This window comes from Theropithecus gelada, chromosome 12 (assembly GCF_003255815.1).
Source record: "Theropithecus gelada isolate Dixy chromosome 12, Tgel_1.0, whole genome shotgun sequence".
Classification (NCBI taxonomy): Eukaryota; Metazoa; Chordata; class Mammalia; order Primates; family Cercopithecidae; genus Theropithecus; species Theropithecus gelada.
In genome coordinates, this window is record NC_037680.1 from 14,334,958 (window position 1) to 14,358,136 (window position 23,179).

A 23,179-nucleotide genomic window follows, 5' to 3' on the forward strand; every position below is an offset into this window, starting at 1 on the left:
TGGTGTCTTTTGGAGTCGTGAGTTCACCCAAATGAATGGAGTCTCTCTCTTTCTGTCCTGAGCTGCCTGGAGGTGGAGGTGGTGTGACACAGCACACCTGTGGCCACCACCACTATGACTGTGCTGGGTCAAATTTGAAGCCAGCATAGCACTGGGTCTCACCAATTGCCTGCTGTAACAACCCCCTGGCTACAGTCTCTGTTTGGTCAAGGCCCTGTGGCCTTGAATCAGCAAGTGGCAAAGCCAGCCAGGCCTGTGTCCTTCCCTTCAGGGTGGTGAGTTCCCCCAGGCTCCAGGCATGTTCAGAGGTGCTGTCTGGGAGCCAGGGACTAGAGTCAAAAACCTTAGAAGTCTATCTGGTATTCTACTGTACTGTGGCTGAGCTGGCACTTAAACCATAAGACATAGTCTTTCCCACTCTTCCCTTCCCTTTCCAAAGGTAGAGGAGCCTCACCTCATGGCCACTGCCAACACAGGCCCATGGGGAATACTGCCAGACTACCACCTATGTTCCCTAAGGCCCAAGTGCTCTTCAGTCAACTTGTGGTGAATGCTGCCTGGTCTGGGATCCACTCTTCAGGGCAGTGGGCTCCCCTCTGGCCCAGGGCAGGTCCAGAAATTATGCCATTCAAGTTCCAAGTCTTGGAATCAGGGACCCCAAGAGCCAGCTTGGTGCTCTACCCCGTGTGATTGAGCTGGTACCTGAGGTGAAAGACAAAGTCCCCTTTGCTTTTCTCAAGTGGAAGGGGCATCGTCTCATAGCCACCACAGTAGGGAATGTGCTGAGTCTCACCTGAAGCCAGCAAGTCTCAGAGTCTTATCCAAGGCCCTTGGTGTGATACTTGCATATCACTGCTGGTTATTCTGAGCCCAAGAGTTCTTCAGTTAGCAGGTGATGAATGTTGCCAGTACTGGGTCTTTCCCTTCAAGGCTACAGGTTCCCTTCTGGCCCAGGATGTGTCTAGAAATGTCATCTGGGAGTTAGGGCTTGAAAAGGGGGACTCATGACTGTGACCGGTCCCCTATCCTGCTGTGGCTGAGCTAGTATCCAAGATGCAAGATGAAGTCTTCCCGACTCTTCCCTCTCCTCTCCTCAAGTGGAGGGAAGTGGTCTCTTTTGGAGTTGTGAGTTGTGCAGCTTGGATTTAAGGGAGGGGAAATGCCAGCATTCCCTTAGTCACCCTGGCTGGTGTTTCAGTAGATTGCATGCCCCCTCAGTCCGCTGTCTCTGGGCCCAGTTCGGCACTGGTATTCAACTAGGAGTTGCAGTCCTTGTGGCCTAGGCTGCCTTTCAAGTTTATTGAGGACCCCAGAGCATGTTAGCCCATAGTGGCGAGGCTTGCAGGAACTCAAATTCAGACACTGTGATTGGCAATTCCCCTCTGGTTAGGGCTGATTTAAATGCTCTGTTGGTGGTTGGGCATCACCTGAGTTTGGTCTGACTTTGCTCTCTAATAGGGCAGCACTGAGCTCAATGCCTTACAGATGCTGTGATCTTCCTCTCTCCAGTGCACCAAAACACTCTCCATACTGCGCTGCAGTTGCCAGGGGATAGGGAAGGGTGGCATTGGAGATTCAAGACTGTTTTCCTACCTCCTCAGTGCCTTTTTCAGAAATACAAAGTTAAAACCAGATACTGTGAGTGCTCACTTGATTTTTGGTTCTTATGAAGGTGCTTTGTGTGTGTGTGTGTGTGTGTAGATAATTATTAAATTGGCATCCTGGCCGGGCGCAATGGCTTATGCCTATAATCCCAGCACTTTGGGAGGCCAAGGAGGGTGGATCACCTGAGGTCAGGAGTTTGAGACCAGCCTGACCAACATGGAGAAACCCTGTCTCTACTAAAAATGCAAAAATTAGCCGGGTGTGCACATGCCTGTAATCCCAGCTACTCAGGAGGCTGAGGCAGGAGAATCACTTCAACCTGGGAGTTGGAGGTTGTGGTGAGCTGAGATCACGCCATTGCACTCCAGCCTGGTCAACAAGAGTGAAACTCCATCTGAAAAAAAAAAAAAAGGTGTTTTTACGGCGGGGATGCTTGGTGGAGGCTCTATTCTGCTATCTTGCCCCACCCCAAGTTCACCATGTACAGTTTTAAAATTTGTTTCTTTGGCTGTATTTCTCCTTATTTATTTTATTATTATTTTTTTGGATACATGGTCTTGCTCTGTCACTCTGGCTGGAGCACAATGACATGATCTTGGCTTACTGTAGCCTCGGCCTCCAGGGCTCAAGTGATCCTCTTGCCTCAGCCTCTCTGGATAGCTGGGCCACAGTGGCACCACTTCCAGCTAATTTTTGTATTTTTTGTAGAGGCTGGATTTTACCATGTTGACCAGGCTGGTCTCAGATTCTTGGGCTCAAGCAATCTGCCTCCCTCAGCCTCCCAAAGTGCTAGGATTATAGGCATGAACGACCGTGCCCAGGCTTTTCTTAGTTCTATGTAACATGCTTATGCTACAAATATTTTTATATTACATTTATTTATTGTTTTGCTACTATAGATTTAGAAAGTATTCTACTTCTTTTAACATCTCCCTATTTCCCTCATTGCATTATTTTGATAAAGTTACATTGTAGTGTTAGTCACATCAATGTTAATATTCCTTTCACTGTGATTATATCAACATTATTCATAGCAGAGCCAAATAATGTACTACAGTTACAATTCCTTCTTTTTTGTGAAATGTTGTATTTCCCCTGTAGTTAATAATTGCCCTTTTTTTTTCTTGGTATTGATATCTGTGACTAGTATGTCCCTAAAGTCTTTACCAGAGTTTTAGAAGATCTCTCAACATTGTTGAAACTCTCAGATAATTTATCAGTCTTAACTTCTTTTTGAAAGATATTTTTTTCTGGAACCTTATTTCTTTTATTTTTTATTTTTTTATTTCTTGAGACAGAGTCTTGCTCTGTTACCCAGGCTGGAGTGCAATGGTGCAATCTCAGCTCACTGCAACTTCCGCTTCCTGGGTTCAAGTGATTCTCTTGCCTCAGCCTCCCGAGTAGCTGGGATTACAGGCGCGTGCCACCTTGCCCAGCTACTTTTTTTGTATTTTTAGTAGAGACGGAGTTTGACCATGTTGGCCAGGCTGGTCTCGAACTCCTGTCTTCAAGTAATCCACGCACCTTGGTCTCCCAAAGTGCTGAGACTACAGGCATGAGCCACCATGCCTGGCCCTGGAACCTTATTTCTACCTGATTTTTCCTCAGCTTTACTGAGATTTCTCTTCACCATTATCTTTGGAATTCACTGAGCTTTTTCTCCTAAAGGTCTTTTGTTAGTTCAGGCTGCTGTAACAAAGTACTTTAGACTGAGTAATTTATAAACAATAGGAATTTATTGCTCACAGTTCTGCAGACTGGGAAGTTCAAGATCAAGGCACCAGCAGATTTGGTGTCTAATGGGGGCCCATTCCTCATGGTTAGCACCTTCTATGTCTCCTCACATGGCAGAAGGGCAAAAGAGGCAAACAAACTTCCTCAGGCCTCTTTTATAAGGGCACTAATTCCATTTATGAGGGCTCCACCTCTTAATAACAACACAGTGGGGGACTGGGTTTCAGCATATGAAGTTTGGAGAAACACAAACATTCAGACCACAGCAGATCCTTTATCTTTCTTTTTCTTGGTTTATTCCAGTGGTGTGCTGGTAAATGTACAACCACCTGGGGGTCAGGGAGGGTTGAGGGGGATGGGAAACCCTAGTTCATAGTGTTTGCTGGTTTCTGTGGTATCAATATTCCCATCATGGCTGGTTTTAAGAGACCAATGTGATGCCACTAAATTCAGAGTTGAAAAGAGGTAATCTTGGGTGCTGGCATTAGCCAGCTACAGCACACCACTGGGTTACTCCCTTATTTTGATGGAACATATCCACTACTTCCTGAAAAAGGGTACATGGGAAGGAAATGTTTTGAAAACTTCACGTTTTTAGGAAAATGACTTTTTAAACTTTCACATTCAATTGACTTTGTCTTAATATTAAAATGTAGATGGGGAATAGTTTTCACTCAGAACTTTGGGCATGTTGCTCCATTTTCTTCTAGTTTCCAGTGTTGCTGGTCAGAACTCCAGTGCCATCCTGGGCCTCATCCTTTGTATCTTATTTTCCTTCTCTGGAAGCCTTTAGAATCTTCTCTTTATCCCTGATTATATACAATTTCATGACGATGGATTCCCTGCCACTTATAGTTCTGTATCCTTAGCAGATCCTTTTCATTTAGGAAGCTCGTGTCCTTCAGGTCTGAGGAACTTTATTAAATTTCTTTAATGGTTTCCTCTCTTTCATTCTCTCTCTTTTTTGCTAGATTTCCTGTTTGTTGGATATTGGATCTCTTGCTTTGATCATCTAATTTTCTCTCTCTCTCTCAATTGCTGAGAGGTTTTCTCAACTGTATTCCAGAACTTCTGTGTAATATTAGACACTCCTGTTAGAGTGCTGACTCTTGGGTTTGGGGCCGTGTCATATATCTGTGTTTCCTCCAGAGTGTCTGCCCGGCACAGTGCTTGACTGGTTGGAGAGGCAGAATCAGCAAAGGATTTTTGATCCAGATGAACCTGGTCTTGAATTGCAGATCAGCAAAAAAAATTGTTTAACTTCTCGGTTCTTTGGTTTTCTTGCTTGGAGCTGAGCAAGACGGCAAGTCATTCCATGGGGAGGGAGACTAGAAAGCTTGAGGGTGGTCTACCAGATCTGGTTAAAGGAGTAGACCTTCTTCCCATTCTCCTACCCTTTCTCCAGACTGCATTCTAAGTAGTGCATTTTAATCTTCAAATTCTAAAATTTCATGAGAGATTACTTTGCAGTTTATAGTACCTGGTGTCACAGTTAAACAATTCCATCTTGCTTACAAGGAACATTTTGATACTTAAATAAGATTACTGCCTTTCAACGATGAACTTAAATTGTATTTTTCCAGGTGCTTTCCACATCTGACCTCTCTCAACCAAATTAATGACAAAATAATGACTAAGATTTAGTGAGCATTTTCCACATCCCAGGCCCTGTTCTAAGTGTTTAACATGTATTAATTAATTTAATCCTCAGCAGCCCAACCACGTAGGCAATATTATTATCCCCATTTACAGTTGAGGAAACAGGCTCCACAAGCCCTTGGGTTACACAGCTAGTCAATGTAATGTTGGGACTTAAAGCCTGACATTAACTATGGATTGTCTGCTACTATGAAATCTTCATGAAGGAGGTTCTGAATTTGGACTGAGGTCCAGGGAGGTTTCCCTGGTGGAGGAGCTGAGCATCATAGGACTCAGCTCTGATGCTGAGTAGGAATGAAGAACAGGCTTTAGCGGATGCTCCAGCCCACGAGGGAGGACGCTCTTTTGGGTCACACACCCTTTGCAGCTGCCCCAGCAGCTACCAGACAGGCTTGGTCAACAGTGGGGACTCTTCTGTGTGAACAGCCTCAACCACTAACACAGTTTCGCCTCAGCAACGCTGCTCAACTCCCAGCAGGCCTTGTTTAAACAGGCAGCTTGTAGCAGCTGGGGTTGGCTCAGTGGAACGTGTGGGCAGCCAAGGATGCCCTGAGTGCAGGTGCCTGTCTCTGAATGTGCAATCATGCAAATCCGAGGACCCAGACTGATGTGAATTGAAAGCCTGGTGTTCACTTCCAATAAACTCAACTGTCTATCGCCAGAGTAACACAGACGTCCAGTCCTCAAGTCATCAATTCAAATGAGCATTTCTGGTGTTAGAGGAAAAACGTCTGGGGTGAATCCCAGTCAGAGCTTGCTCCCTTTTGGGCAAGCAGCATCTGGAAAAGGCTTTGGAGGGCCAAATACCTTTCCTAGAAGTAATTTTCACAGCAACTGTTCAGGACACAGGAGGCATTGCAGGAGGAGGGAGCAAGGGAAATCATAGCATGTAGTCATAGGGTCTTGAAGATTACCTTATCCTCTCTGCTTGTTTTACAGAGGAGTTAAGAGAAAGTCAGGGAAGTTAAGGGACTTGCCCAAGGGCACCTAGCTCATCAGCAGGCTGCTCCTCCTTATCCTGAGCCCTGGTTTCCTTTTAGCCACTCCACCCACCAGGCTGTTTCTCTAGTTCACTGCTTTGAGCACCAGGTCACGAGTGAGCACGTCTACCAACAGCTCTCCCCCTGAAACCATTGAGGCAGGTGAGTGATAGCAAACTTGGTTTAGTGCAAAGAACGGAAAAGGCTGCTTGAAGCACAGAAAAAGGGAAGTCAGAACAGGTTGTGGCACAGATGTCTGGGCATTGTTGTGAGGACAGAGTAGCTCACAAGATACAAGGCTTGTCAGCCTCTCTTCCGACACTCTGCGCCCAAGGATTCTCAAGGAGCATTCAGATTGGATTTTAACTATGGATGCTGTGGTGGCCAGTAATAGAATGGCTAATAAAAAGCAAACCTGGGGTGTCATCACTCTATCAGCAGATCAACAGTCTCTTCTTTGGTCCATAGGGCTGACCATGACAGCCCTACAGCCCAGAGGCCCTGTTACATAATCCTTCCTCAACTCCCCTTTGTTCCTCACTGCACTGCCCTGGCCTCCAAAGTCCATATAAGTGCCGTAGAGGTAAGTCTCATTAGCTTCACAACTTGCAGTAAGTGCCAAGATCATGCTATTCAAATGCCACTGAGGCCAGTACAAAGGGAGCTAATTAAATGGTATGGGCTTTCTAGCTCTGAATCATCAGTTCAGGTGGTTACCTTTAATGCTATCTTCAAGCTCACCTTCTAGGTTGGTCTATGTGCCTAAAGCTCCCACACCATGCCGCCAAGCCAGGAAAACCAGCAAGGAAGCTCTTCTGGTACGAAATGGGGGTTACACAACTGGTATTTTTTCACGCCCATTCCTACCTTGAGGAGAAATGGTAAGTTCTGTTGGGCAGATACACGTAGGCAATTGAGGTTCTATGAGAATGAACACCTCACATTTTAAAGTTCAAAGACAAGAAAGAATGAATGGAAGGTGAGCATGCACTTTCCATCTTGACCCAGAGCAGCCCACAAACACATTAGGATTTCAGTTTCAGGGGGAAATTGACTGGCCAACCCCAGTTCCTGAGGGAGGCAATCTGATTGGCTGTCCATGGGTCAGGTGTCTACAGTTGGTCTAACCACCAGAAGGGCTATTGGAAGCCCAACCACGTGAACTGTGTTGGGAAGAAAAGTGGGTTGCGGGCCGAGCTCAGCAGACATCTGAGAGATGTCTACTCCCATTGCCTAATTAAATATTCAGGCTACATGGCCTTTCTGTCACCAATTAGTCTATTTGAGTTTGGGCCAGTTTTCCCAAGGTGGAACCATCATTTCATTCCAGAGTGGAATCCAGGCCCTTTGGAATGGATAGAGGGAACGGGGTCCTTAAAACTATCTCCTTACAACTCAGGCTTGTAGGATTTGACCAAATTCTTTTGTTTTACAGATGAGTAAACAGGTTCAGAGAAAAGACACGAACCTACTCAAGGTCAGCCTACGCACCTGTAACAGGCACTTTGTAAAGTGAAGGGACTGGGAGGACCACCTTGTTAAATCCTTCACCAGCCATCAGCTCGCTACGGAAATGCTGACTGGATAAATAGTGTACCTCTGTGGCAAGATTTGTGGCTCTCAGAGGCCTTCCCATAACAATGCTTAAGAAGGTTTTAATGATCTGCCTACAGGGCATTTCTGAAGCATTCATTTTAGAGAAAGCCAAGTTGCTCAGACTATAATTCTGAGCCTAATTTCTCCCTGGACCCTCCTGACCTGGTAGCAAGAGGGAGTGAACAAGGAGAATGACTAGGATTGCGCCAGCTCCTTGATTCTTATCCTTTTGACCTTGTGCTTCCGAAGGGAGATGGGTTTGGTGTGACTTTTTACACCTGCTTCAAATGTTGTTACAGAGCAGATGAGGGAGCTTGCCGTAGCCCAGTACCTTTGCCTGCAAAATGTCTTGCCGTAGTTCTTATGCTCTTGACCCTGAGATCAGACTAATGCTCAGAACCAGTGGGGCATAGATCAAGTTGGGGGTGCAGATGGGAGCTGGCCGATGTGAAGAAAGGGCATTGTTAGAGCTTCTTTGAGCTCTCTATATCCCAGATGGTGAGGAAGCTGAAGGATTAGGGAGGAGAAGATGAAAGACAAGCCAGGGAAAATAGGTGAAGGAAGTAGTTATTAAAATAAGAGGTGAAATCCATCGGAAGTAAATCCAATGTTTTGTCCATGCTCAACTGGATTAGGAACATGTAATGAAAGCAAATAGATTTAATGGGGTGGGGATGATTAACGTTGTCTTGCAATACATCAGGAAATGACTTTGTTCAGGAGGAGTGGAGGGCTATGAGAGGAAATTAAACTTAATTCTTATCTCCTTACGATATTTTAGTTGCTCAACTTCTTACAACACACCTGTAAAACCAGAAAGAGAGAGAGGCCTGAGGTTTAATATGTTGTTTGCAAAGTAACTGGAGATATGAATGTCTTGAGTGTATGCTTCAGTCTTATCAAGGATCCAATGTTTTTTTTTTCTAACAATTTGTTGTAATAAGTAGATGTCCTTAGTGGTATTGGGGGCTCTGGTTAAAAATTACCTTTCAAAGAAATAAGAGTTGCGTGATTATTGGCTTCCCAGGACCTGGGTGAAATTTTATCCCCATCATAAACCTCACAACAAATCCTCTCTCCTTGGGGACCTTATATTAATAGTATGTCATTTGCACTACTCACCTTTCTATTGCATCATGTATAGTTGTGTATTGCTGGTATATTATAGTGAGATTTGAATTTTCAGACTGTTCTAATTTTGGCAGAGAATAATAATTGTGCCTTCTTCATTTTTCATAAGACATTTCTCTTCCCCACTTGCACAAGGCACATGGCTGCCCAGCTAGAATCTGTATTTCTCAGCCTCTCTTGCAGCTAGATGTGGCTGATGATAGAAGAATGTGACTTGACATCCTGTGAGGAGAAGTCCACAATTGTTCCTTATTAAAAGAACGTGTTTGGCCTTCCCCTTTTTGCCCTCTTCCCTTTATTACTGGCTAGAATAGACGCTGGCACATGCCAGTAGGATAATGGAAGAAAAGAAGGGACTTGAGTCCTGGGTTGGCTTTAAGGAATCAAGTTGCTTACCTGCTGTACACTGCCTATCTGCCTCCTGATATTAAGTATAAGAGAGAAATTTAGGTCTTGTTTTAGACTCTGCAATTTTGGTCTTGTTGTAGCCACTTATTCTATACTTAAACTAATAAAGAAGTGAAATGCTTTGTGTTTCTTCCCTTTCCTTGCTAGGCCTAAGGCACAGATGTTTCCCCTAACCTCCAGGGAGGGTGTGAGGCTTCTGTTCTTCCTCCTTCTCCGGAGGTGGAAACTGATTTTTCCTTTACTTGAGCTTTGGGTCAGATGGGTCATCATGTTTATGTTGAGGGAATAAGAGAAGAGGGTTTGAGGAGGAGGTAGAGGGAACAAAGTGCCACTGTAGAAAGAAGGATTTGTTCAGTGCCAGTAAGAATGTGGGCAAGGGGAGTGCAGAGAGGGAGAAGGAGGGAAGCACAAGGTGGCCTCAAGAGCTAGAACCAAGCCGGGGAAGTTACTAAGGAGGGGATGGGTCTGCTGTATGGGTAAGCTGGGAGAATGGAGCTGACAAAAGACCAGCAAGAGAAGTGTTGTTCAAGCACAACATTGAAGCTGATCATGGCACTTGAAAGGAGCCCAGATTTCTGTCAGCAGAGCTTGCAGCAGGTGTCTGGTGATGCTTTTCTTTCATCAACAGTTGGCACCTTGGCCCATCATTGCCTGACCAGAGTGACATCCATCCACACTCCAAGGTTTTGCTCAGTCCCCACTGATTACCTATGTACTTCTTCTGTGTCTTTTACCCTAGGATACTGCTGAACTCAAGATAAGGCCAGTGGTTGCACAATTCCCTCAACATCTGGACTTGGGGGTAGACCTGCCAGATTTAGGATAAAAAATATAGGATTCCCAGTTAAATTTGAATTTGGAATAAATAATGCATTTTTTTAATATAAGTAGGCCCCATGCAATAGTGCATGCATTCTACCTGGAATCCTACTTGGGGAGAGAGGGAAAGGTTGCTAGAAATCTCTTGAGCTAGGCCAATGGTAATAGTACCCCAACTGCATTACTCTTTCATGAGTATAGATGGGTTTTCTTAGTCAGCTTGGCTGCTATGACAAAATACCTTAGACTAGATGGCTTATAAATAGAAGTTTATTTGTTACAGTTCTGGAGGCTGGAAAGTTCAAGATCAAGGTGCCAGCAGATTTGGTGTCTGGTGAGGGTGGCTTTTTGGTTCTTAGATGGTACCTTTCTGCTGTGCCTTCACATGGTAGAAGGAGAAAGGCAGCTCTCTGGGGCCTCTTTTATAAGGGCACTAATTCCATTATCAGATCTAATCACCTCCTAACAGCCCCACCTCCTAATACCATCACATTGATGATTAGGTTTTGACAGATGAGTTTTGGGTATGAGGGAGGATCACAGATATTCAGACCTAGCAATGGTACAAATCTAAAGCAGGAAGATTGATTTCCAGTACCACCCACAGCATGAGGAAGTCAGGGTTCACTGGCCTTATTTCCCCAACCTGACTGTAAGATTCTTGGGTGTGGGTTGGGGAACAGGCACTAAGTCCTACACATCTGTGTGTTTCACTCAGCACAGCACAGGACTGAGCACATGGTGGGCATTCAGGGAAGACTTGCTCCCAAGTGGAATCCAAAGGCTGTTTGCTGAGCTGGAGGGAGAACTGGACCAGGAATCAGAAGATGAGGTTCTGTCCCTGGTATTGTCTTTAGCTTGGCATGTGCTCTTGAATGATCTTCCCTATGTCTCTGGGCTCTGGTTCTTCTAGGCATAAAACAAGGAATTCAGATTAGAACTTATGATTTTCAACTTGAGCCCTTTAGGAAAGCAGGAGAGGTAAGAAGAGATAGGGTCCAAATAGGTAGGACCCCAGATCTATGTCACCTACTTGAAAGAGATCACCTGCAGCAGCTTTCTCTCTCTGTATCTTAACAGTCAATTAACATGATTCTGACCCCATGTATCTCTGACCCCTCATTGATGGAGAAGTCAATTTTCCTGGGGCTGTTCTTCTCCCAGGATGTTCTTGGGGACTCCTAGGCTTACTACTCTGTCCCAGGACATCAGCCTGGTTACTATGGTTAGGAAGTCTGGTCAATCTGGCTGCAGGCCTGCTGTCCCCTGCCATCAGGGTTGTCATGATGCTACTGCTGAAAGCCAGACTGTCTGGCTCAGCCACAGGTTCTTCTGCTCATTGCCACCCCTGCCCTGGCCCCATATCTCAAGAAAGAACCACTCCTTGCACATTTGCTCCAAGCCCAGACACAATCTTCTCCCTCCCCTCAAGAAGTCTAACTAAGGGTGAGCTCCATGACCCAGTATAGTGGTCCTCAGCACATTCTCCAGAGTCCCAGGTATTCACTTTTATTATCTCCATTGGGGACAATGTTTTAGTTTGTTCAAGCTGCTGTAACGAAAATACCATAGACTGGGTGGTTTAAAAAATAAACATTTATTTCTCACAGTTCTGGAGGCTGGGAAGTCCAAAATCAAGGTGTTGGCAGACTCGGTATTCAGTGAGGGCCCACCCATATCCTGCTTCACAGATAACTGTTGTCTCTCTGTGTCCTCACTTGGTAGAAGGGGTGAGAGAGAGCTCTCTGAGGCTTTTTTCAAGGGTACTTATCTTATTCACAAGGGCTCCACTCTTATGACTTAATCACCCCCACAAACTTTCTAATACCATCAAATCAGGAGTTAGAATGTCAACATATGAATCTGGAGAGGATACAGATATTCAGTCCATGACAGGTAGGGAATGGGGATAGCTAACAGTCCAGTATGCATTTCTCTCTAGGAAAAACCATTTTTCTTCTGCTTTCAAGTGTACAGTCTGGCTTGGGAGCTCACTTTACATGTTTGGCACATACATGCAAATATAAGAAGACCTCACAGTTTCCTCCGGGGACAATGAGTGGGGACTTATCTTCCTTTGATGGAACTGAAAGGCCTATGAACTTCCCCAAATAAAGAGGGGAGGGGCTCCAAAGCAAACGGCAGCCTCTACTTCTAGAAAGCAAAACTAAAAGTCACCCCCAAAGTTAACAATTCCATTACTGAAATTTAAAACAAACAAAACCCCTATTTACCAGATATTCTACTGTATCCAATGTCCTGTGTTAGTTTTTTTTTTTTTTTTGAACAAAGTTTTTTAAACGTTTGGAAGACATTAGAGGTTTAAAGTCTAGTAGAGGAAGAAAGAGTAATAAGGAAACAAAACCAGAGGGCACAGGACAGAGCTCCCTTGTGTGGTATCAGAAGGCAGCCCTGGGAAATGGAAGGAAAGAGAGCTTGGGTGAGGGAACATTGGGTTGGGGCACCCTAGAGGCTTCTTGGAAAAATGAAATTTGAACCAGACCTGAAAGGATGACTCTGCTTTGGAAAAGCAGAAGGGAGAACATTCAAGTACAGTGTCTTGACCTGTAATGGCCAGGAGGTGTGGATGAACATGTTGTGTTTGTGAGAAGGTGAGGGGACCCAGAAGGCAGCACCAGGTGTCTTCACTCCCTTTCACTAGCTGGGATAGAAGAGACTTTATCTCCTGTGGCAACTCTGTTCAATTGCTGTGGCTGCCTGGAGTGCTGTGCTGAGAACAGTGTTAAGGACACGCAGTGCCCAGCAGGGAAGAGTGCTGTCATTGATTAGTGATGTCTGCTGTGGGTGTGGGAGGGGAGAGGAGTAACATGTGTTTCAAGAACATGCCAGTTTTTCCCTAGACACTGTTTGGCGCATATTCCAAAGGACTTCCAGTATGGGGATAATTTTATTCCTTTTTCCTCTCTTGAATTACAATCAATAAATGCTGAGAGCAATGTCTGTGACTTTAAACGTTATCACCTCTCTGCCAATTTCTCAACTCCAACTGTGCCAATTCCCCTTTGTCGCTTTTCAGGCTGCTCAGAGAAGTTAGGGTCTTTGTCTCTGCTGCCCAGGTGCAGGAGGGAGCAGTCTTTCAACTAGGCACAAATAACAACATTGGCTCAAGAGAAGACTTTGAAGGCACTGAAGAGGGGAAGAGAACAGGGGAAATTCCAGCCACGGACACTTGCTAATACTCATGTGAGTGTGTTATTACATAATGTGTGGCACTGGTCTTGTATTGCCTCATGTCCCCACGTCTTATCTCTCTGTCAAGGTTGTAAGTCCCTTGAGGTCAGAGGCTGTGCTGTCTTTATCTTAGGCACTTGGAGGGACAGGAACCGAGTTTGTGCTATTTGTGTCTCTACAGTTCTTTGCAAATAGTGGATGCTGTATCCTTCACAGTGACAGATGCTTATGACTTTTAAATTGCTCTGGGAGTCCTGCTGATGCCTTGTTTGCTTTAAAAGAAAAATAGAAAGAGGAGTGGAAGGGGAAGATTATGAAATTAACCTGTGATCCTTGAGTCAGAGCAACTGGCAGAATAGAACAATGTGCCATTCACATCACCCCTTTCTGGGCTTTTTCTTAGGGCCTGAGCCTCCTCTCAATTCACAGGACCTTCTCTTGAGGGTGGAGGAGGATTGTGGGTGGACAAAGAGAGAACTGACTGGATAGGGCACCTTCATAAATGTTTTTCCTGAAGCCTACAGAATGGCATTTTTCTGTTTGTGTTGAAGTTGTCCAACCGGAATTTTCAAACAATGGATTTCCGGAATATTGGAGCCTGGAGGGTGACTTTTCAGAAGATAGGCTCTGATCTTTGATCCATTTAAAAAACTGCACACTGGTAGGAAGACTGCATCACTGCAGCAAGAAAGTAACCTGGCACACATGGTAAGAAGTTGCTGGGGTGAGTTCACGTTGTGGCATTAATGATGAAGTTATAAGGTACAATTGTGGAAGGAGCAAGGGTGCTGAGGGCTACATCAGGTCACAGAGAGCAAATGAATTAGACATATAGAGTACAAAGTGGAAGGCCAGGTTAGTCCAAGTGCAAATGCTTTGCAAAATTAGAAAATAGTCTTGAAAGTACAGTACACCTTGACATTAGATGGGAGGTGACATCCATAGAATATTTATAGATATCATTATGTGGGTTTTTGACTTTGCAGCTTCTTAAATGATCAATATTTAAATCTTTGGTGAAATAATATTATAGCAAATAAGACTGGAAAAACTCTCCTTACTTTCAGGTTTTGCATTATAGGTATTTTCCCAGGAGGACTGAGAGATGAGTAAAGGGCTTAAGCAAGTCATTCAGCCATTGGAATTTAGAGCTTAAAGGGAACACTAGGGTATGAGCTAATCCTACCCCCTTTGGGTTGTAGATGAGAACAATGAGACTCAAATGGCTAAATGGCTTGAGTTAGTGGCCACACTTGGCTTAGGACTCAGCATTCCTGATTCCAGGTCTAGGCACTGTCCACCCCACCTCCCTGACCTCCGGGTGAATAGGAGCTCAGCTGATTTTGGTTCCTCTGAAGCCTTTAATGGAGCCCTGGCTATTGCTGTGCTCTGAAATGTAATCTCACTGAATTCCAGTTCCCACACTATCTATACAATGACGACAGCATTAGGCAACTTGCTTACCTTGAAGGAGAGTTAAGCATGGAAAAAGAGAACATGTCTAAAATCACAGTGAGAGGCTCACTGCAGGAGAGGTGATAGGCAATGTGGAGCTATACTAGTTTTAGTGGTGTGTGGAGATTAAATGTATAGCCTCTGGGCAGGTCACTTCACCTGTTGGTCCCTCAGTTTCCTCATCAGTGAAATGGTGCTAATAATAGAACCGACTTCATTGGGTTCTTGTAAGGATCAAATGAATTAAAACACACACACACACACACACACACACACACACACACACACCCCTCTTAGAAGAGTGCCTAGTACATAATAAGCACACAAAAGGACTCTTGCTAATACTGATGTGAGTGTGTTATTACATAATGTGTGACGCCAGTCTTGCATTGCTTCATGTCCCCAAGCCTTATCTCCCTATCAAGGTTGGAAGTTCCTTGAGGTCAAGGACTGTGCTTCTTATCTCAGGGAGTTGGAGATACAGGAACTAGGTTGGCTTTTATCATGTAAGTCATAAGATGTCTTTTCAAATGAGGTTGGTTGTTGTAGCTATGATTATAACAGCAATAGAGTACTGGGCAACTCTCCTGTTATATACAGTAGCTCATTTCATGTCTCCAATGTCCGTATGAACTAGGTATTATAACTACCCGCAGTTGTGGATGCTGCTGGTGCTCCACACCTCATCCCCTCAGCCTGGGTGATCAGTTTTCCCCTCATGAAGGGTTCCCACCTCAAGTGCCTCCTGAGTCTCTCAAATTTCCTTCTTTAGGGTTTTCTCCTAAGCTGTGGAAGTCTGTTCAGCCAGGAAATGCAAGAGAGCAAATGTTTCCTCTACTAATGAGTGACAAGAGCCTTCTGTCCTTCCAATGCCCAGCATTGAGGTGCATTCTATACCAGGACATCTCAAACTTGAATGTGCACAGGATCTCCTGGTGCAAATTATTGTACGGGAAGTCTGGGGTGAGGACTAGACTCTGCTTTTCTAACATGCTGCCAGCTAATGTGGAGGCTGGCCCATGGCCCACATTTTCAGTAGGAAGGTTCTATGGAATTTTCTTTGAAGGTCCTCAGGGGTTTGAATCAGAATTGCCCACAGTGAGACCCAGCTCAATAGCACACTCTTTATTGATCTTCCCTCCTTCCTTGTCCACTACCTTTCTCTGGCTTCCTAAGATCACCTTTCAAATAAATCACCTGCTGCCACCCAAGTCCTTGTTCAGACTTGGCTTTTGGGAGCACCCACAGCAAGACACTCCCCTTTACAGAGGAGGGTCATTGATTCAGGTCACACAGTTCCTAAAGAACTAGGACTCCAGCATGAGTCTGACCTCCTAGCTCTTTGTACTGCACCTCATTGCTCTATAGTAATCTATGACTGCTTTGAGTTTTGAGTCCAGTTTTAGGAATGAAAACCCAAATAACAATGGCTTAAATACAATAGGAATTCTTTTTTATCATATGAGAAGAAATCTTTAGGTATTCAGTTTGTGATACTGATTTGGTAACTCGGGGATTTTAAGATGAGAGCTCTGTGAGTCTCTTGACATTTTCCTTGCGGCTGTGAAAGGGCTGCCATGCCTCCAGCCACCATCTCTGGATTTCATGAAGGAGGATAGTAGAAGACTGAAAGGCAAAAAGGTGCATGACAGCTGATAATGCCTTCTCCTCCCTTTTAGGAACTTTCTTTGCAGCCCTGCCTAAAACCTTCCACATATGTTTCAAAGGTGAGAACTGTCATGTGGCCATTGCAATCTATAAACAGCTTTGGGAAAAGGTAGTTCTGAATGACTGTTATGTTGCTGCCTCAACACAATCACTCTAGCTGGTCACTCCCTTAGGACATTAATGGAGGGTTTAAGGAGTTGTTTTTGAAGGGTTTTATGTGATTTTTCCAAAGCTCTCTTTGGTCAAGTGTGGCATGTGATGGAAGTGGTAGTGGCAGATCGGGTAGGGCGCTGTATTCCCGTTCCGGGCGCCTCACTCCCTGGTACCATTAAGGGGTGAGATCTGGCCTAGAGGATTTTTTTGGGCTGGGGTGGAACACACAGTGGGGCTTTAACTCCAGGCTGGGTTGGCTTTCTCCCAAAGTATAAAAACTCAAAGACAGTTTATGACCCCTGGGACTAATTTCCTTCTAAAGACCCCCATCTGGTAATCAGGAGAAATTAATATTCTTTCTATTAACATAACCTTAACCCTATTTATAACAGACTAATAGCACTGGCCTTATTATGCCAAGAGGGCATCAGTCCCCTTCCTGCCTGGTTATGCTTCAAAGCTTTCTAACATTGACTCAGAGCGAAGGACACCCAGCTCAAGAGGTTTCTCCCTGATCTGCAGTTTCTCATTCCCCAGCACATTCTTCTGTTGGAGTCCGTATATCAGCCAGACAGATATTAGGTTTTTAAGCAGGTATCTTTCTACTGGCTCGTGAGCTTCTGCGGTATCGTGACTTAATTCTTATTCTTCCAAATGCCTGCAATTAATTGACTGGAGATACAGCAGTGACATAACCCAGTTCCCTTTTCTCCTAGAACTTGGAATCTTTTACTCAAAGCAGGTACTTAAAAACTCCAAGTTCTCCTGGAACTTGGACTCTTTTACTTAAAGTAGGTACTGTGTGTTGAATTGAATTAGTCATTCAAAGAATGATAAAAATTTAAATACAGAAAGGTCCTTGAAGATGTTTTTCCTCCAGACTTTAAGATCAGGCAGCTTGGGTCTATCACTGAAATTCATTGTGTAAATATAAACACACAGACTCGTCTCTTTGTCTTCGGTTTCCACACTTATAAAATGGAGCTGATAATCCTGCTAGAGTGTTGAGTACTTACTACGTGCCAGGCACTGTTCTAATTATACGTGTATTAACTAATTTCTTATCATTGAGTTCTTACCAAATGGAAGTGAATTAATACATGAAAAATGCTTGGCATGGTATCTGGCACATGACAAGCCTTCATATATATTAGCAGCTGTTATTATAATCAGTTCTCAATTCTTGCCCAAGGTTAATGTTGGTTTTGAGGTCTGTTTGCAAAATCTATTTTCTTCTTCTTTTAAAATGTAGGGGAGTGTTTGTTCATGTTCCAGGCTTTCAGCACCTCTGCACACCCATATCTATATTCCTGGGCTATCTGCTTTAAATTGTCCTCTGATTCTGTATCCTGCTCCCCATATGAAAATACTTCCTTTTCTTGCTGGTGGTGGCAGTGGCAAAAGGAGTAGTACGGGTTTTGCAATGCCCTTAAAATTTCAAAGTCTATCTTCATAGCCTTACTGATACTTTCTTTTCTTCCATATACCACCACCAAAAAAAAAAAAAAAAAAAAAAAAAAAAAGAAAAATCTATAAGTTGTAAGAACTGGGTAGAAGGAGGTCATTGTCACAATACACTACATTTATAAAGTGCTTTGGAGCTTACAAAGACCTTTCACCTATCTCTTCTCACTTAAATCGCCTGGCAGCCCCAGGTGGTCCTCATCAGAATCCTTGTGATAGAATTGGCCAGTAAGTTTTAAAGTCACTTTCAAAGAGCAGGGCCACTGCCATAGACAGTCATCTGGTGGATTCTTAGTTTAGATCCTGTAGTAAGCTTGAAAATTGTCACTCTGAGTAACTGAAGGTAGACAGAGTCTGGGACAATTAGCTTCCTGAGGGGAGGAATGGTGTCATTCATGGAACATCCCCAGGGCCTGGATCAATAAACTCTTGCTCAATGAGTCAGTGAATAAATGGTGAGAAAAAAACGTTAACATTTCCTTATTTGAATAGCCACAACCAAAATTATTCAAATTTTGAAAGTTTAAACTTTTCAGTTCTCAGTGAATTGTCCATTGTAGTAATAACCAGTCATAAACTTGGAAACTCTTAAGCCTCCTTCTTCAGGGGATTGAGGTGTTTATGTGGGGTGGGAAGAGAGCGTTTTAGTTGAGGCAGATCCTTGGCTGGGGTCTTTGAAAATCGGAGTGCATTTTTCAAACTGTACCTACAGAGGACTGACCAAGAAAGAGTACTTGCCTATGAGACATTCAATGGGAGCCAATACATGAGCTAAATGAAGCCACAGAGCCAAAGATCCCCACATGCTTGTGTTTAAAGGCAGAGGGCAGACTTCCTGGGTATCCAACTTTGGAATTCTTCCACTGTGTGATGTTTTACATTTGACCCAGTTTCCTGGGCAGTCTCTTAATGGTTCTTTGGGATAGAGAGGGAAGGAAGGTTCTGGGAGAATTTTGAGAGTCTGATGACAGCTATTCACTCGCTCTAGAAAAATGCACACATACACATATGGACAGCTCTGCTCCTCCACATCAGAGGACCTAGTAAAATACCTCCTGTCTCTCCCCATGCTTCCCCCCAAAAAGAGTTGAATTGTCTGTGTTTCTAAATGTTTTTTAATGTGTTCCATTTTCCCCCGCTTTGTCCTCTTTCTGAGAACAATGGTCACTCCACTGTCCAAATTACTCTTTGTACTATCTTGGGCTGTCTTCAGTTCAGCACTTTGGTAGTCAGTTCTGACAGCTGCTGGAGAACGGGGAGCTCACCCTCACTCCAGTCACTCCATTATCTGGGAACCACCTATTGATCATCCGCTCTCCACGGAACAGGACATATTCCTTAGCTTTGGCTACATCCCTGAAGGCATAAAAAAAGAGGTGAGGTTGATGCTGGGATAGTTTGCTGAGAGGATTTAAAAAGTCAGTCGTGATATTTTTGGGGAGGATGGGGCTAGGAAAGAGGAGAAAGAGAGGTGAATTACAGGCATACTTTGTTTTATGGCACTTTGCTTTATTGCCCTTCGAAGCAATTGCATTTTTTACAAATTGAAGGCCTGTGCAACCCTGATCGAACAAGTCTGTTGGTGCGATTTTCTCAGCAACATGTGCTCACTGCAATCTTTGTGTCACAGTTTGGTAATCTTCACCGTATTTCAAACTGTTTCATTATTATTATATCTGTTATGATGATCTGTGATCATTGATCTTTGATGTTACCATTGGAATTGTCTTGAACTATGCCCACATAAGATGATGAACTTAATTCGTAAATGTATGTGTTCTGACTACTCCACCAACCAGCCATTCCTCCATCTCTCTCCCTCTCCTTGGACCTTCCTATTTCCTGAAAAACAACAATATTGAAATTAGACCAATTAATTATTCTACAGCATCCTTTAGGTATTCGAGTGAAAGAAAGGCAGAGTCACTTGACACTCACTTTAAATCAAAAGTTATAAATAATTAATATTAGGGAGGAAGGCATGTAGAAAGCCGAAATAGGCTGAAAGTTAGGCTTTTGCACTAAACAATTAGCCAAGTTGTGAATGCGAAGGAGAAGTTCTTAAAGGAAATTAACAGTGCTACTCCAGTGAACACATGAATGATATGAAAGCGAAACGGTCCCATTGCTGATGTGAAGAAAGTTTGGGTGGTCTGCATAGAAGGTCAAACCGGCCACAACATTCCCTTAAGCCAAAGCTTAATCCAGAGGAAGGCCCTAACTCTCTCCAATTTTATTAAAGCTGAGAGAGGTGAGGAAGCTACAGAAAAAAAAGTTTGAAGATAGCAGAGGTTTGTCCATGAAGTTTATGGAAAGAAACCATTTCTATGACATGAAAGTGGAAGGTGAAACAGCAATGTTGATGGAGAAGCTGCAGCAAACCATCTAGAAGACCTAACTAAGACAAATGATGAAGGTGGCTACGTTAAACAACAGAATTTCAAAGTAGATGAAACAGCCTTGTTTGTATTGGGAGAAGATGACATATAGGACTTTCTTAGCTAGAAAGAAGTTGATGCCTGGCTTCAAAGCTTCAAAGGACAGGTTGACTCTCTTGTTAGGGGCTAATACAGCTGGTGACTTTAAATTTAAGCCAATGTTTATTTATAATTTCAAAATCCTGAGGTTTTTAAAGAATTATGCTAAATCTACTCTGCTTATACTCTATTCATGGAACAACAAAGCTTAGATGACAACACACCTGTTTACAGCAGGATTTACTAAATATTTTAAGCCCACTGTTGAGACTGACTCCTCAGAAAAAAATATTCCTTTCAAAATATTCATTGACAATACACCTGGTCACCCGAGAGCTCTAATGGAGATGTACAAGGAGGTTAATGTTGTTTTCATTCCTGCTAACACAACATCCATTCGGCACCCCAGGGTTCAAGGAGTAATTCTGATGTTCAAGTCTTATTATTTAAGAAACACATTTTATAAGGCTAGAACTGCCATAGATAGTGATTTTTCTGATGGATCTGGGCTAAGTAAAATTCTTTCTGGAAAGGATTCGACATTCTAGATGCTACTAAACACACTTATGATTCATGGGAGGAGGTCAAAATATCAACATGAACAGGAGTTTGGAAGAAATTGATTGCAACTCTCATGGTTGCCTTTGAGGGGCTCAAGACTTTAGTGGAGGAAGTAGCCACTTGTTAGGTGGAAATAGCAAAAGAATTAGAACGAGAAGTAGAGCCAGAAGATGTGACTGCGTTCCTGCAATCTCAGATAAAACTTGAATAGATGAGGAGTTGCTTTCTTATGGTTGAGTATGGAAAGTGGTTTCTTGAGATGGAATCTATTCCTGCTAAATATGCTGTGAATATTGTTGATCTGACAACAGAAGATTTAAAATGTTATATAAATTTGGTTGATAAGGCGGTGGAAGGGTTTGAGAGGATTGACTCCAGTTTTGAAAGAAGTTCTACGGTAGTAAAATGCTATCAAACAGGAATGCATGCTACAAGGAAATCTTTCATGAAAGAAAGAGTCCATCAATGTGGCAAACTTTACTGTTGTTTTATTTTAAGAAATCACCACAGGCCTCCCAACCTTCAGCAACCGCCACCCTGATCAGTCAGCAGCCAGAAACACCGAGGAAAGACCTTCCACCAGCAAAAAGATTGTGACTTGCTGAAGGCTCAGATGATTGTCAGAATTTTTTAGCAATGAAGTATTTTTAAATTAAGGTATGCACCATTTTTAGATGTAATGCTGTGGTACACCTAATAGACTACATTATAGTGTAAACATAACTTTTATATGCACAAGGAAACAAAAAATTCATATGGCTTGCTTTAGCATTATTTGCTTTATTGAAGTGGCCTGGAACCAAAAATAAATGATTGATGGTTAATGATGTCACTGTATTTTCTCTCAGATTGTCCTTGCAGGAGATGAGTAATCAAAGGTTCTTGACTTCCATCAAACTCTTCCCTTTCCTGATCCTCGTCTTAATTCTTCTATAGTAATCTACCAGGTTATTTTGCTTATACGTATTCCCAAATGTGTGTATTTTTGGCCAGTAGTAACGACATGAGGCGTACTCTGATTACTTCCCTTCTGCTGGGTCAGTTATATGAGTTTTCCCAGATGGGCTTTTTCCACTCTGAGCTATTGATTGGCTGCCTTTGCTATAGGCTCAGTGATCAAATTTCCTGTTGCTGAGAGAGAGACAGAGGAAGAAAGGAAGAAAGAAAGGAAGAAGAGTAGTTGGTAGAGGCCTTGAGACACGTGGAGTCATCCCCTTAGTTCATTTACCTTTATAAAAATAACGTGAAGGCCTACAGGCCAAATCAATAGATGCACCCACATTTGCAATGCAAGTATAATTCTAGTGAAAATAATCACACTAGAATATTCATTTAGGCAATGCTTACTAGGATCCACCTTTATTTAGCAAGGTGTTGTGCTTAGTAGAAGAAAACAAGCTGTTGAAAATATTCACTGGCTGGGTGCGGTGGCTCGTGCCTGTAATCCCAGCACTTTGAGAGGCCAAGGCAGACAGATCACCTGAGGTCAGGAGTTCGAGACCAGCCTGGCTAACATGGTGAATCCCCATCTCTACTAAAAATACAAAAATTAGCTGGATATGGTGGCACACACCTGTAATCCTAGGTACTTGGGAGGCTGAGGCAAGAGAATCACTTGAACTCAGGAGGCGAAGTTTGCAGTGAGCCAAGATAGCGCCACTGCACTCAAGCCTGGGTGACAGAGTGAGACTCTATCTCAAAAGAAAACGTTCACTGTTAGCTTCTGTGTTATTGCTCTGTGGAGAGACCCGCAAATGCTCTCCGGCTTCCTTCTTCCTTCCAGAGGACCGAGGCTCCAGATCCCTTTCGATTTATGTCTAACCTCTACACTTGAACTGCCTGCTTGTGCTGGAGGATCAATTTTGAATCCATACCTTCAACTCTTTCTGTCACAGGAGTGTTTTCTTTTCCCGGCATGTTTTTCAGTTCACTTGCTTGAGTCAATGATAGCCGTTCATCAGCCATTTCCAATTTTACTTTGCCATGACACCGTAGTAGAAATGCCACCCTTCTGGTTATTTTTACAAGTATCACCTTAATACTCAAAATGCCCTCTGAAGTTTATTGAGGCACTCAGGGTCAGAAATGTGAGCTCGAGTTTTTGTTGGGCTTGACCTATTGACCCAGGAGAGCAGCTGGTGTGGTTCCTACAGCTGCCCTCTGTGTGTGGAGCCTTTTACCCACAGGAGCTGCCTTTGATGGACTTTTCTGGGAGGAGGGCTATTCCCGAATGGATTTGTCTGTGAAGGCCCCACCAGGTCTGGCAGAGAAAACAAT

General features: G+C 43.6%; 1 pseudogene across 1 annotated transcript in view; it reads right to left on the minus strand.

The window, feature by feature from the left end:
- LOC112636472 overlaps window positions 1-23,179 on the minus strand; it is an 85,706-nt pseudogene that overhangs the window by 3,991 nt on the left and 58,536 nt on the right. Inside the window, exons 8-9 of the transcript XR_003122185.1 lie at window positions 23,083-23,162; window positions 19,130-19,220 (exon numbers count right to left, since the gene is read on the minus strand). The product of XR_003122185.1 is annotated as a heterogeneous nuclear ribonucleoprotein K-like (transcript). The remainder of the gene's footprint in view (window positions 1-19,129; window positions 19,221-23,082; window positions 23,163-23,179) is intronic.